Source organism: Hemitrygon akajei, chromosome 4, assembly GCF_048418815.1.
Source record: "Hemitrygon akajei chromosome 4, sHemAka1.3, whole genome shotgun sequence".
NCBI classification, from domain to species: Eukaryota; Metazoa; Chordata; class Chondrichthyes; order Myliobatiformes; family Dasyatidae; genus Hemitrygon; species Hemitrygon akajei.
Window position 1 is genome coordinate 200,119,347 of NC_133127.1, and position 11,350 is coordinate 200,130,696.

Here is an 11,350-nt window from a genome sequence, read left to right on the forward strand (position 1 = left end):
TCATGTGCAGCACTTTGTCAAAGGCCTTCTGAAAATCCAAAGTCTACTGCATCTCCTTTGTCTACCCTGCTTGTAATTTCCTCGAAGAATTGCAGTAGGTTAGTCAGGCTGGATTTTCTTTTCAGGAAACCATGCTGGCTTTGGCCTATCTTGTCATGTGCCTCCAAGTATTCCGTAATCTCATCTCTAACAATCGATTCCAACAACTTCCCAACCACTGATGTCAGGCTAACAGGTCTATAGTTTCCTTTCTGCTGCCTCCCACCCTTCTTAAATAACAGAGTAACATTTGCAAATTTCCAGTCATTCGGTATAATGCCAGAATCTATTGATTGTTGAAAGATCATCATTAATGCCTCCGCAATCTCTCCAGCTACTTCCTTCAGAACCCGAGGATGCATTCTATCAGATCCAGGAGATTTATCCACCATCAGACCATTAAGCTTCCTGAGCACCTTCTCAGTCGTAATTTTTACTGCACAAACTTCACTTCCCTGATGCTCTTGAATGTCCGGTATACTGCAGACGTCTTTCACTGTGAAGACTGATGCAAAATACGCATTCAGTTCCTCTGCCATCTCTGCATCTCTCATTACAATATCTCCAGCGTCATTTTCTATTGGTCCTATATATCTACCCTCAACTCTCTTTTACCCTTTATATACTTAAAAAGGCTTTTAGTATCTTCTTTGATATAAGTCACCAGCTTCCTCTCATAATTCATCTTTTCCTTCCAAATGAACTTCTTAGTTTCCTTCTGCAAGTTTTTAAAAGCTCCCCAATCCTCTATCTTCCCACTAGCTCTGGCTTCCTTGTATGCCCTCTCTTTTGCTTTTACTTTGGATCTGACTTCCCTTGTCAGCCATGGTAGTGTCCTTCTTCTATTTGAAAATCTCTTCTTATTTGGAATATATTGTCTTGGATTTAGTCTTACTGATTTCTTATGTGTTCTCTTGCATTTCTTACACTCTAAGAGCACTTCATTTGTTCCTATACCTGCCTATATCTGCTATGTTCCTCAGTTTTTCCTAACAGGGCCTCAACATCGTTTGAAAGCCAAGGCTCCCTACACTTGTTAATCCACTGCCATCTTCTACAAACCCACCGACTCCCATAACTACCTCAACTATACCTCTTCCCACCCTGACAAATGTAAAAATGCTATTCCCTATTCCCAGTTCCTCCGTCTCCACCGCATCTGCTCCAAGGATGAGGCTTTCCATTCCAGGACATCCCAAATGTCCTCTTTATTTAAGAATCGTGGTTTCCCTTCTGACATCATCAATGATGCCCTCACCCGCATCTCCTCCATTTCCCACACTTCGGCCCTCACCCCATCCTCCCGTCACCACAACAGGGACCGTGTTCCCCTTGTTCTCACCTATCACCCCACCAGCCTCCGGATCCAGCATATTATCCTCCGCAACTTCCGCCACCTTCAACAGGACCCCACCACTAAGGACATCTTTCCCTCTCTACCCCTCTCTGCTTTTCGCAGGGATCGTTTCCTTCGTGACTGCCTGGTCCACACGTCCCTCCCCACAGATCTCCCTGCAAGCGTAAGTGTGACACCTGTCCCTACACCTCATCTCTTACCACCATTCAGGGCCCCAAACAGTCCTTCCAGGTGAGGCAACACTTCACTTGTGAGTCTGTTGGGGTCATCTATTGCATCCGGAGCTCCCGGTGCGGCCTCCTCTACATTGGCGAGACCCGACACAGATTGGGGGACCGCTTCGTCATGCATCTCCGCTCTGTCCGCCACAACAGACAGGATCTCCCGGTTGCAACCCACTTCAACTCTGCTTCATATTCCCATTCGGATATGTCCATACATGGCCTCCTCTACTGCCATGATGAGGCCAAACTCCGGTTGGAGGAGCAACACCTCATATACTGTCTGGGTAGTCTCCAGCCCCTTGGTATGAACATCAAATTCTCCAACTTCCGGTAATTCCCTTCCTCTCCCTTCCACCATCCCACTTTCACTCTGCCTCCTCTTCCAGCTGCCTATCATCTCTCTCATGATTCTGCCTTCTTCTACTACCCATAGTGCTTTCCCCTTAGATTCCTTCCTCACCTCTCCTGCCTATCCCCTCCCCCACCCCTTGATCTTTCCTCTGATTGGTTTTTCACCTGGCACATTCTACCCTCCCCCCACCTTCTTTATGGGGCCCCTGCCCCCTCCTTCTTCAGTCCTGACGAAGGGTCTCGGCCCAAAACGTTGACTGCTCCTTTCAACGGATGCTGCCCGACCTGCTGAGTTCATCCAGCTTTTGTACGTGTTGATTATCCCTACACTTGTTACCTTTACCTTTTATTCTGACAGACACATACAAGCTTTATACTCTCAAAATATCAATTTTGGAGGCCTTTCTCTTACCAAGTACACCTTGTCAGAAAATAGCCTGTCCCAATCCATACTTGCCAGATCATTTCTCCAACTTAGAATCTCATCCCGCAGAACAGACCTATCTTTTTGCATATTTCATTTGAAACTGATGGCATTGGGGTCACTGGATGCAAAGTGTTCCCCTACACAAACTTCTGCCACCTGCCCTGTCTCATTCCCGAATAGCAGATCAAGTATCACGTGCTCTCTGGCTGGGACTTCTATGAACTGATGAAGAATTTTCCTGACCACATTTGACAAACTCTATCCCATCTAGTCCTTTTACAGTGTGGAAATCCCAGTCAATATGTGGAAAGTTAAAATCACCAACTATAACAACCTTATATTTCTTGCAACAGTCTACAATCTCTTTACAAATTTGTTCCTCCAATTCCCGGAGACTGTTGGGTGGTCTGTAACGTAGCCCCATTAACATGATCATACCTTTCCTATTTTCAGTTCCACCCATAATGCCTCACTGGTCAAGTTCTCCAGTCTGTCCTGACTGAGCACTGCCGTGACATTTCCCCTGACTGGTAATGCTACCCTTCCCCCTTTAATCCCTCCCACTCTGCTACATCTAAAACAAAGGAACTCTGGAATACTGAGCTGCCTGTCCTTCCCCTTCTGCAACCATGTCTCACTAATGGCTACAACATTATAATTCCAGGTGTTGATTCCTGCCCTGGGCTCATCCACCCTTCCTATAATACCTCTTACATTAAAGATCAGGAGCTGAAGAACTGGACATCATCATCATCTTGCACTGAAATACACAGACACTAGTCGCATCAGCTCAACCTTTTGATTACTGACTTTGTCTGAGGTCTTACTAACATTTGCCTCCACAACCTCTCCAGTAACTGTTCTGGCACTCTGGCTCCCATCCCCTGCAACTCTAGCTTAAACCCAACTGTGCAGCATTAACAAACCTTCCCACTGGGATATTAGTCCCCTTCCAGTTCAGGTGCAAACCATCCCTTTTATACAGGTCCCATTTTTCCTGTAATAGAGCCCAATGATCCAAAAATCTTATGCCCCCCCCCCCCCACACCAACTCCTTTGCCACATATTAAACTGTATAATCTTCCTAGTTCTGGTCTCACTAGCACGTGGCATGGGTAGCAATCCTGAGATCACAACCCTGGAAGTCCTGACCTTTATCTTAGCACCTAAATCCCTGAACTACCTATGCAGAAGCTCATCAAATTCTACCCATGTCATTGGTATCTACATGGACTCCAACTTCTGGCTGTTCACCCTCCCGCTTAAGAATGCTGAGGATTTGATCTGAGCTGTCCCAGGCCCTGGCAGCCAGGAAGCAACATACCATCTGGGAATCTTGTTCTTGTCCACAGAACCATAGAACCATAGAACATTACAGCACAGAAACAGGCCTTTTGGCCCTTCTTGGCTGTGCTGAACTATTTTTCTGCCTAGTCCCACTGACCTGCACCTGGCCCATATCCCTCCATACACCTCTCATCCATGTACCTGTCCAAGTTTTTCTTAAATGTTAAAAGTGAGCCTGCATTTACCACTTCATCTAGCAGCTCATTCCACACTCCCACCACTCTCTACGTGAAGAAGCCCCCCCCCAATGTTCCCTTTAAACTTTTCCCCCTTCACCCTTAACCCATGTCCTCTGGTTTTTTTCTCCCCTAGCCTCAGTGGAAAAAGCCTGCTTGCATTCACTCTATCTATACCCATCATAATTTTATATATCAAATCTCCCCTCATTCTTTTATGTTCCAGGGAATAAAGTCCTAACCTATTCAACCTTTCTCTGTAACTCAGTTTCTCAAGTCCTGGTAACATCCTTGTAAACCTTCTCTGCACTCTTTCAACTTTATTAATATCCTTCCTGTAATTCGGTGACCAAATCTGCACACAATACTCCAAATTCGGCCTCACCAATGTCTTATACAACCTCACCATAACATTCCAACTCTTATACTCAATACTTTGATTTATAAAGGCCAATGTACCAAAAGCTCTCTTTACTACTCTATCTACCTGTGATTCCACTTTTACGGAACTTTGTATCTGTATTCCCAGATCCCTCTGTTCTACTGCACTCCTCAGTGCCCTACCATTTACCTTGTATGTTTTACCTTGGTTTTTCCTTCCAAAGTGCAATACCTCACACTTGTCTGTATTAAACTCCATCTGCCATTTTTCAGCCCATTTTTCCAGTTGGTCCAAATCCCTCTGCAAGCTTTGAAAACCTTCCTCACTGTCCACTACACCTTGAATCTTTGTATCATCAGCAAATTTGCTGATCCAATTTACCACATTATCATCCAGATCATTGATATAGATGACAAATAACAATGGACCCAGCACTGATCCCTGTGGCACCCCACTAGTCACAGGTCTCCACTCAGAGAAACAATCCTCCACTACCATTCTCTGACTTCTCCCATTGAGCCAATGTCTAATCCAATTTACTACCTCACCATGTATACCTAGCGAATGAATCTTCCTAACTAACCTCCCATGCGGGACCTTGTCAAAGGCCTTACTGAAGTCTATGTAGACAACATCCACTGCCTTCCCTTCATCCACTTTCCTTGTAACCTCCTTGAAAAACTCTGATAGATTTGTTAAACATGACCTACCACACATAAAGCCATGTTGACTCTCCCTAATAAGTCCCAGTCTATCTATATACTTGTAGACCCTATCTCTTAGTATTCCTTCCAATAATTTACCTACTACCAACATCAAATTTACTGGTCTATAATTTCCCGGATTATTTTTAGGGCCTTTGTTAAACAACAGAACAACATGAGCTATCATCCCAATCCTCTGGCACCTCACCCATAGATACTGACATTGTAAATATATCTGCCAGGGTCCCTGCAATTTCAACATTAGAGCCTCCTCTCTGTCCCCCTAACGAACGAATCCCCTATTACCACAATGTGCGTCTTCTCTGTCGAGTCACCAAGCCAGACACAGCGCCAGAGTCCCGACCGTTGTGACTTTCCTCTGTTAGCTCACCACCGCCCCCCAGCACCAACCAAAGTGTTGTATGTGTTGTTGAGGAGGATGGTCACAGGGTGGTCTGCACTGGCTGCTCACTCTTTTTCCCTTCTTTATCCCCCATTACCACCTCTACAGCATCATTTTCCAGCGGTCCTATATCTACACTCACCTCTTGCGAGAGATTGAGGACGGTGTGACTAACGTTCTGCGCTGCGCATATTTCAATGCAAGAAGCAGCTCAGGGAATGGGTCAGCACCTGGATTTATGATATTGTAGCTGGCTGTAGCAGGAGAGGGACTAGCAACTCAGCACTCCGGGGTTCTGTTGTTTTAGACTCGACAGAATGCAGGGGATTAATGGAGGAAGGTTGGCATTACTCATGAGGGAAAATATCACAGCATTGTTCAGTCAGGACAGACTGGAAAACTTGTCTCATGAAGCATTGTGGATAGAACTGAGGAATAAGAAAGGTATGATCTCGTGAAAGGGGCTGTATTACAAACCACCCAACAGTCCTAGGGATTTAAAGGAACAAATTTGTAGAGAGATTGCAGTCTGTTCCAAGAAACATAAGGTTGTTATAGCAGGTGATTTTAGCCTTCCACATAGTGACAGGTACTCCTATACTGTAAAAGAACTACTGTGCTTATAAAAAGTATTCACCCACCCCCCCCCCCCCCCACAAATTTCCATGTTTTGTTGTTTAACCACATTGAATCTCAGTGGATTTAATTTGGCTCTTTTGACACTGATCAACAGGAAAAGACTTTCATGTTAAAGTGAAAACAGATCTCTACAAAGTGATCTAAATTAATTACAAATATAAAATACAAAATAATTGATTGCATAAGTATTCACCCCTTTAATACGACATATCCAGTCATCACTGGTGCAGCCAAATGGTTTTAGAAGTCACATAATTAGTTAAATGGAGATCACCTGTGTGTAGTTAAAGGTGTTTCAATTGATTGTGGTAAAAAATACACCTGTATCAGGAAGGTCTAGTTGCTGGTGAGTCAGTATCCTGGCAAAAACTACACCATAAAGACAAAAGAACAGTCCAAGCTACTCCACGAAAAGGTTATCGAAAAACACAAGTCTAAAATCAATAAAAAGATTGAAAAAAGAAAGAAAGAAAAGCACAAGTCAGAAGATGGATACAAGAAATTTTCCAAGTTGCTGAATATCCCTTGGAGTACAGTTAAGTCAGTCATCAAGAAATGGAAAGAATATGGCACAGCCGTAAATCTGTCTAGGGCAGTCCTCCCTCAAAAAGAGAGTGACCGTCCAAGAATTAGACTAGTGAGGGAGGTCACCAAGAAACTTATGACAATTCTGGAGGAGTTACAAGCTGCAGTGGCTGAGATGGGAGAGTCTGTGCAAACAACTGCTGCCCGGGTGTTTCATCGGTTGCAGTTTTATGGGAGAGTGGCAAAGAGAAAGCCATTATTAAAAAAAACTCACATGAAATCTCAGCTAGAGTTTGCCAGAAAGCATGTGAAAGACTCTGAAGTCAGCTGGAAGGTTCTATAGTCTGTGAAACATTGAGTTTACCGGCCATCAGACTAAACACTACAGAGAAGAAGTCATCACCCTGACACAGTGGTGTCAAGAAAACAACCTTCTCCCTCAATGTTGTAAAAGCAAGCAAGCTGGGTCTGGACGACAGGAAGAGGCTAACCTCTCTTGACATTAATGGATCTGAGGTGTCTCTTTCACCTCAGACGGTTGAGGAAGTTTAGTACGGGCCCCCAAATCCTAAGAACTTTCTACAGGGGCACAATTGAGAGCATCCTGACTGGCTGCATCACTGCCTGGTATGGGAACTGTACTTCCCTCAATCAGCCATTTCATCAGGGATGATCCAATTTTCCTCTCAGCTCCAATCTCCTGCCTACTCCCCATATTTCTTTATGCCCTGGCCAATCAAGAATCTATCAATCTCTGCCTTAAATATACATAAAGACTTGACATCTGCCTGTGACAACGAATTCCACAGATTCATCACTTTCTGGCTGAAGAAATTCCTCCTCATCTGTTCAAAAAGGACGCACCTCTATTCTGAGACTGTGTCCTCTGGTCTTACACTCTCCCACCATAGGAAACATCTTTTCCACATCAACTCTATCAAGTCCTTTCACCATTCAACAATTTCAATTAGGTGATCCTTCATTCTTCTGAATTCCAGTGAATACAGGCCCAGAGCCATTAGATGCTCTTCATATGACAAGCCATTCAATCTTGGTATCATTTTCATGAACCCCCTTTGAACCCTCTCCCGTTTCAGCACAACTTTTCTAAAGGGCCCAAAACTGCTCACAATACTCCAAGTGTAGCCTCACCAGTGCTTTATAAAGTCTCAACATTACATCCTTGCTTTTATATTCCAGTCCTTTTGAAATGAATGCTAACATTGCTTTTGCCTTCCACACCACAAACTCAACCTGTAAATTAACCTTCAGGGAATCCTGCTCAAGGGCTCCCAAGTCCCTTCGCGCCTCAGATTTTTGTATTTACTCTCCATTTAGAAAATAGTCAACTTCTACCAAAGTGCACAACCATACACTTCCCAACACTGTATTCCATCTGCTATTTCTTTGCCCATTCTCCTAATCTGTCTGCCTTTCTGTAGCCTCTCTACTCCCCAAAAACTACCTGCCCCTACACCAATCTTCATATTGCCTGCAAACCTTGCAATAAGGCCATCAATTCCATCATCCAAATCATTGACATATAATGTGAAAAGAATCGGTCCCAACACTGGCCCCGGTGGAAGACCACTAACCACCGGTAGCCAACCAGAAAAGGCTCTCTATATCCCCACCTCTTTGCCTCCTGCCAATCAGCCACTGCTTTATCCATGCTACTTTCCCATAATACCATGGGCTTGTAGCCTGTTAAGCAGCCTCATGTGTGGTACCTCGTTAAAGGCCTCCTGAAAATCCAAGTACATAACATCAAGCAATTCTCCTTTGTCTATCCTGCTTGTTATTTTTTCAAATAATTCCAACAGATTTTTCAGGCAAGGTTTTCCTTTGAGGAAACCATGCTGATCGCGGCCTTTTCTATTATGTGCCTCCAAGTACCCCAAATTCACATCCTTAACAATTAATTCTAACATTTTCCCAACCAATGAGGTCAGATTAACTGGCCTATAATTTTCTTTCTTCTGTCTTTCTCCTTTCTTGAAGAGTGGAGTGACATTTGCAATTTTCCAGTCTTCCGGAACCATTTCAGAATCTAGTGATTCTTTAAAGATTATTACTAATGCCTCCATGATCTCTTCAGCCACCTCTTTCAGAACCCTAGTGTGTACACCATCTGGTCCAGGTGACTTATCTATCTTCGGACATTTCAGTTTCCCAAGAACCTTCTCTCTAGTTATGGTAACTTCACACACTTCATGACACCTGACACCTGGAACTTCCACCTTACTGTTAATGTCTTCCACCGTGAAGAATGATGCAAAATACTTATTCAGTTCATCTGCCAGTTCCCAATCCTCCATTACTACCTCTCCAGCTTCATTTTCCAGTGGTCCAATACCCACTCTCACCTCTCTTTTACAGTTCATGTATCTGAAGAAACTTTTGGTATCCTCCTTTCTTATTGGCTAGCTTACTTTACCTTCTTAATGAGTTTTTTAGTTGCCTTCTGTTGGTAGTTATAAGCTTCCTAATTCTCTAACTTCTCATTAATTTTTGCTTTAACACATGCCCCATCTTTTGCTTTTATGTTAGCTTTGACTTTTCTTGTTAGGTGAGTTTGTATCATCTACCCTTCAGAATATGTCTTTCTTTTTGGGATGTGTATACCTTGTGCCTTCTGAATTGCTTCCAGAAATTCCAACCATTTCTGCTCTGCCGTCATCCCTGCCAGTGTTCTTTTCCAATCAATCCTGCCAACTCCTCTCTCATGCTTCTGTAATTCCCTTTACTCCACTGTAATGCAGATACATCTGACTTTAGCTTCTCCTTCTCAAATTTCAGGGTAAATCTGATCATGTTATGATTATTTCCCCCTAAGGGTTCTTTTACCTTAAGTTCTCCAATCAGTTTTCCAGTTCATTGCACAACACCCAATCCAGAACAACTGATCCTCTGGTGGGCTCAACCACAAGCTGCTCTTAAATCACAAAACAAGGGAAAATCTGCAGATGCTGTAAATCCAAGCAACACACACAAAATGCTGTAAATCCAAGCAACACACACAAAGTGCTGCAGGAACTCAGCAGGTCAGACACCGTGCAAGGGAAAACATATAGTCAATACAACAAATACAAAAGCTGGATGAACTCAGCAGGTCGGGCAGCATGCATTGAAATGAGCAGTCAACGTCCTGCCGAAGGGTCTCGGCCCGAAACGTTGACTACTCATTTTAACGGATGCTGCCCGACCTGCTGAGTTCATCCAGCTTTTATACGTGTTGCTTTGACCACAGCATCTGCAGTTACTTTGTGTTAACATATAGTCAATGTTTTGAGCTGAGACCCTTTAGCAGGAAAGTCTTGAGACCTCCAGCAGAATCCTTTCACTGTCGTCTCCCTGGATGAAGAGGAAGATGTATACATGGACTGTGTGGTGGAGGGCATCAGATGTTGTGCGTTGGTGGACACAGAGTCAACCTTCACTATCATCTGTCTGGGTGTGTTCCACAAGGACCAGCCATCCCTGCCTGGGTGGTGGACAATGACAACGGTCCAGCTGACTACGGTCACTGGCGACTATGCGGTGACGAGAGGGAAGAGGAGGCTGCACATTGCAGTGGGGAAAACACAGCGGAGCACGAAGTGTGGCTGGCCAATGTCTGGGACTCTTGCATCATTGGTCTGGACCTGCTGTCCTGCTGGGGGAGACCCACGTGGATGTGCCAGGGGCAACACTCTACCTCAGTGCCAAAGCCAAGGCTCTCCAGCAGGGCAGCTTCAGGAAGTGGACCAGGCAGGCATGGCAACGACCGCCACCGTTCACCCCACCACGCCCATCACCAGCAACCACAATGCGTCACTACTGCGGCGTCCCCCAGCGAGACCATTCAGGTGGTGTCAGGACCAGAGGCAGCGGCTGAAAGCCCTCCTAGACAGCACCTCAATATCTTCACAGCCAGAGACAAGGACTGCAGACGCAAAGGGGCTTGTGCAATTCCACGTTAACACCAGGGAGGCCCAGCCTAACCGCCCGCAGCCCCAGCCCCTGGCCCTCGCTAAACTCCGGGCATCGGAGCAGCGGATCAAAGAGATGGCAGCAGCTGGCATCATTGAACCCTCTGACAGCCCACGGTCAGCCCCTGCGGTGGTCAGGAAGAAGGACGAGCCATGGCAATTCTGATTAGACTACTGCGCTCTCATTGCCATGACCCAGAAGGACTCCTGTCTAATCGACGATGCCCTGGACTGTATCGCGGGTTTGATTGCTTTGTGGATCCAGAACTGGCTTGCCCACACAAGGTAAAGTGTGGTTTGTTATGTGTGATGAGAAAACCAGGTGGAGATGGGGTCCAGAGTTGACCCCCCCTGTGAGCTATGCTGCTAACGAGAGAGAGAGAGATGAAGGTGGGGGGGAGGCATCCTGCTGCAGATGTGAGAGAGAGAGACAAGGATTTAAAGTTATGGCTCCATGGATGATTTAGTATTATGGCTCCATCGCTAATTGTTGAACTTAGCGCCAAGGACATTTGAACTGTTTGAGTGGATCCCTGCTGATGTAACAAGTTAAAGGATAAGACAGTAAAGATCTGTTAAGTTCAAAAAAATTTTTTAAAGTGAAAACGTGTTAAAAAGGGCTAAAATACTAATAGGTATTTAATTCATTTCACCGTTTCTTTCATTCTTTATTGTATAAAGTTAAGCCCTAATAGTATTATCAGTGATCTGCAGAGTAGCCTTGATCTGTTAGCCTGAGGTCGATTGCTTCTGTCTCCACCCACATACTTGGGGACATCACGGTACTTTCTTCACTTGAGTAAAT